At 50.4% G+C, this 5,000-nt stretch overlaps 1 protein-coding gene across 1 annotated transcript in view; it reads right to left on the reverse strand.

Annotated features, from left to right (window-relative positions):
- LOC306819271 (solute carrier organic anion transporter family member 3A1-like) overlaps positions 1-5,000 on the reverse strand; it is a gene marked incomplete at its 3' end in the record, with an annotated part of 26,506 nt that overhangs the window by 12,390 nt on the left and 9,116 nt on the right. The gene's annotated exons all lie outside the window — the stretch shown is intronic.

Here is a 5,000-nt window from a genome sequence, read left to right on the forward strand (position 1 = left end):
CGTCTCATCCTGTCACGCTGCATGATTCAGGAGTGTGTTCACACGTCACACACTCAAACACAACACAGTGACTAACACATGCAGGCTGTGCTCTGTAAAGACTCCATGCTATTACAGACGAGCCAGCAGTCACATTGTAGGAGGTAACCATGGCGATCAATATGCCTGGATGGTCAAAAAATGGAAAACAGAGAGGGGGTGGTGTGGGATCATGGACAATCTGTAAGTGTCAGAAGAAGAAGCTCGGGGGATGTGATGTCACAAAGGGGGGGGGGGGGGGTTCTCTGTCAGGCTCTGATCATCTTCTTTGATATTAGCTCCACAGTACTCGTCCTGTAAACTGTTCTTGTTGTTTGCTGATAGATCACTTAGCCTGTGCAGGTCGTTGTGAGAAACCAGGGGTCAGGTGTTTACACGACTTCCTGCACAGTTCTCCTGGTACAGGGAGAACAGTGGCTGAGGTCCCTGGAGCTTCGTCAGTGGCTGAGGTCCCTGGAGCTTCGTCAGAGGCTGAGGTCCCTGGAGCTTCGTCAGAGGCTGAGGTCCCTGGAGCTTCGTCAGAGGCTGAGGTCCCTGGAGCTTCATCCATCACTGAGGTCCCTGGAGCTTCATCCATCACTGAGGTCCCTGGAGCTTCATCAGTGGCTGAGGTCCCTGGAGCTTCATCCATCACTGAGGTCCCTGGAGCTTCGTCAGTGGCTGAGGTCCCTGGAGCTTCGTCAGAGGCTGAGGTCCCTGGAGCTTCATCCATCACTGAGGTCCCTGGAGCTTCATCAGAGGCTGAGGTCCCTGGAGCTTCATCCATCACTGAGGTCCCTGGAGCTTCATCCATCAATGAGGTCCCTGGAGCTTCATCCATCACTGAGGTCCCTGGAGCTTCATCAGTCGCTGAGGTCCCTGGAGCTTCATCAGTGGCTGAGGTCCCTGGAGCTTCATCCATCACTGAGGTCCCTGGAGCTTCATCCATCACTGAGGTCCCTGGAGCTTCATCCATCACTGAGGTCCCTGGAGCTTCATCAGTCGCTGAGGTCCCTGGAGCTTCATCAGAGGCTGAGGTCCCTGGAGCTTCATCAGAGGCTGAGGTCCCTGGAGCTTCATCCATCACTGAGGTCCCTGGAGCTTCATCAGTCGCTGAGGTCCCTGGAGCTTCATCAGTGGCTGAGGTCCCTGGAGCTTCGTCAGAGGCTGAGGTCCCTGGAGCTTCATCCATCACTGAGGTCCCTGGAGCTTCATCCATCACTGAGGTCCCTGGATCTTCATCCATCACTGAGGTCCCTGGAGCTTCGTCAGAGGCTGAGGTCCCTAGAGCTTCATCAGAGGCTGAGGTCCCTGGAGCTTCATCAGAGGCTGAGGTCCCTGGAGCTTCATCAGTGGCTGAGGTCCCTGGAGCTTCATCAGTGGCTGAGGTCCCTGGAGCTTCATCCATCACTGAGGTCCCTGGAGCTTCATCCATCACTGAGGTCCCTGGATCTTCATCCATCACTGAGGTCCCTGGAGCTTCGTCAGAGGCTGAGGTCCCTGGAGCTTCATCAGTGGCTGAGGTCCCTGGAGCTTCATCCATCACTGAGGTCCCTGGAGCTTCATCCATCACTGAGGTCCCTGGAGCTTCATCCATCACTGAGGTCCCTGGATCTTCATCCATCACTGAGGTCCCTGGAGCTTCATCAGTGGCTGAGGTCCCTGGAGCTTCATCCATCACTGAGGTCCCTGGAGCTTCATCAGTGGCTGAGGTCCCTGGAGCTTCATCCATCACTGAGGTCCCTGGAGCTTCATCCATCACTGAGGTCCCTGGATCTTCATCCATCACTGAGGTCCCTGGAGCTTCATCAGTGGCTGAGGTCCCTGGAGCTTCATCCATCACTGAGGTCCCTGGAGCTTCATCCATCACTGAGGTCCCTGGAGCTTCATCAGTGGCTGAGGTCCCTGGAGCTTCATCCATCACTGAGGTCCCTGGAGCTTCATCCATCACTGAGGTCCCTGGAGCTTCATCAGTGGCTGAGGTCCCTGGAGCTTCATCCATCACTGAGGTCCCTGGAGCTTCATCCATCACTGAGGTCCCTGGAGCTTCATCCATCACTGAGGTCCCTGGAGCTTCATCAGTGGCTGAGGTCCCTGGAGCTTCATCCATCACTGAGGTCCCTGGAGCTTCATCAGTGGCTGAGGTCCCTGGAGCTTCATCCATCACTGAGGTCCCTGGAGCTTCATCCATCACTGAGGTCCCTGGAGCTTCATCCATCACTGAGGTCCCTGGAGCTTCGTCAGTGGCTGAGGTCCCGTTGTGTTTGTGGAGGTAGATAATGCACTAATCTTCTGTTCATGGACTCAACCATTAATAAAAGTTTGGTAAAGTGAGCATTATTATTATTTTAGTGGTACGGAGAAGTTCATCACATCAGCACTCAGGTGGGTTTTAAGCTTTTAGACAAAAATAAATGTTTTCGTCTCAAAAATCAGCTGAATGAGAAAGTAAAAAGATCATGTATGTATCTGTCTCGGCCCTCCTCATGCAGAGCCTTCAGATAGTGTCCTTAAAGAGACGGATAGTGTCCTTCAAGAGACGGATAGTGTCCTTCAAGAGACGGATAGTGTCCTTCAAGAGACGGATAGTGTCCTTAAAGAGACAGATAGTGTCCTTAAAGAGACGGATAGTGTCCTTAAAGAGACAGATAGTGTCCTGAAAGAGACAGATAGTGTCCTTAAAGAGACGGATAGTGTCCTTAAAGAGACGGATAGTGTCCTGAAATAGACAGATAGTGTCCTTAAAGAGACAGATAGTGTCCTTAAAGAGACGGATAGTGTCCTTAAAGAGACAGATAGTGTCCTTAAAGAGACAGATAGTGTCCTTAAAGAGACAGATAGTGTCCGTCAAGAGACGGATAGTGTCCTTAAAGAGACGGATAGTGTCCTGAAAGAGACAGATAGTGTCCTTAAAGAGACAGATAGTGTCCTTAAAGAGACGGATAGTGTCCTTCAAGAGACGGATAGTGTCCTTCAAGAGACGGATAGTGTCCTTAAAGAGACGGATAGTGTCCTTCAAGAGACGGATAGTGTCCTTAAAGAGACAGATAGTGTCCTGAAAGAGACAGATAGTGTCCTTAAAGAGACGGATAGTGTCCTTAAAGTGTTGTTTACATTGCACAGCTTAGAGAATACAAATATATATTGGTTTAATCTGTACCAATATATCTGGACGAAGAACACACACACACACACACACACACACACACACACACACACGCACACACAGACACGAGAGAAACTGTTCCAGGACTAACAGGTCTGCTCTCAGTCTGTTCCAGGACTAACAGGTCTGCTCTCAGTCTGTTCCAGGACTAACAGGTCTGCTCTCAGTCTGTTCCAGGACTAACAGGTCTGCTCTCAGTCTGTTCCAGGACTAACAGGTCTGCTCTCAGTCTGTTCCAGGACTAACAGGTCTGCTCTCAGTCTGTTCCAGGACTAACAGGTCTGCTCTCAGTCTGTTCCAGGACTAACAGGTCTGCTCTCAGTCTGTTCCAGGACTAACAGGTCTGCTCTCAGTCTGTTCCAGGACTAACAGGTCTGCTCTCAGTCTGTTCCAGGACTAACAGGTCTGCTCTCAGTCTGTTCCAGGACTAACAGGTCTGCTCTCAGTCTGTTCCAGGACTAACAGGTCTGCTCTCACCCTGTTCCAGGACTAACAGGTCTGCTCTCACCCTGTTCCAGGACTAACAGGTCTGCTCTCAGTCTGTTCCAGGACTAACGGGTCTGCTCTCAGTCTGTTCCAGGACTAACGGGTCTGCTCTCAGTCTGTTCCAGGACTAACAGGTCTGCTCTCACCCTGTTCCAGGACTAACAGGTCTGCTCTCAGTCTGTTCCAGGACTAACAGGTCTGCTCTCACCCTGTTCCAGGACTAACAGGTCTGCTCTCAGTCTGTTCCAGGACTAACAGGTCTGCTCTCACCCTGTTCCAGGACTAACAGGTCTGCTCTCACCCTGTTCCAGGACTAACAGGTCTGCTCTCAGGGTTCAGGCTACTTCACAGTGTGTCTGATTGTGAGTCATGTCAATCCCTGTTTCCACCAAGCGGTCCGGCTCGGTTCATCTCGCATCATCTCGGTACGGCGCGCATTTTGTGGCGTTTCCACAGAATGATCCCGGGAAAGATTCCCAAATAACCGATCCGTACCGTCCCACTTTTTGGGACCCTTCCGTTGTGGTGCCAAGAATGTGGAGCCGACCTGAAAAGGTGGAGCTAAACACAGCAGTCCTCTGATTGGTTGCACAACTATTTATGTATTAATTGCGTATTGTTGTACTTTGTGGAGTGTTTTAAGTTGTCCTGTGTGTTTTTTGTATTTCGGAGAAGCCAAAGACAAATTTCCACCACGGTGGACAATAAAGTCATCTAATCATCGAATCTAATCTAATTGGTTGAAAGAATGGTCACTTCCTGTGTGACAAACAGAACTCTGGCGTGTTTAAAGCATTGACTGTAACACAGCTGATTGTTAGCGTGTGTATTTGTCCTCGCCGCTCACAGCCTTCTCTGAAACAAAGCTGGATTGAGTTGTTGTAATAAAGAGTCACATGACAGTGACAGAGGAGATGACCTGCTGGATGTCTCCAGTGTTGGTTTTGTTTGTGTAGCGTTTTTCTCCTTTGTTGAATTTATTAGTTAGCTGTTAGCGGTTAGCTGTTAGCTGCTATCATATGACGCTATTTACATAGCGGCTATCGTCATCCGACTTACACGCCACCGACCATATAGGGCACGGATGGCTGTGGAAACACAAACGGGATCGGGCTCAATCGAACTGTACCGATCCGTACCGGACTGCTGAGTGGAAACGGGGCTTTAGACAGACACAACAGTTCGTGACAAAGGTGGATTTTAGGGTCCTCGGTCAAATGTTTGCCACCTGTGTGAAACCTGTTCAATCTGCGTGCAAGCACAGCTTCATGATGTAGTTCTCCTTCTTTTTCGGATGCCAAAAATCAAGTGAATTCACAAAAACAGAATG

Source organism: Symphodus melops (genome assembly GCF_947650265.1).
Source record: "Symphodus melops genome assembly, contig: scaffold_91, whole genome shotgun sequence".
NCBI lineage: Eukaryota > Metazoa > Chordata > Actinopteri > Labriformes > Labridae > Symphodus > Symphodus melops.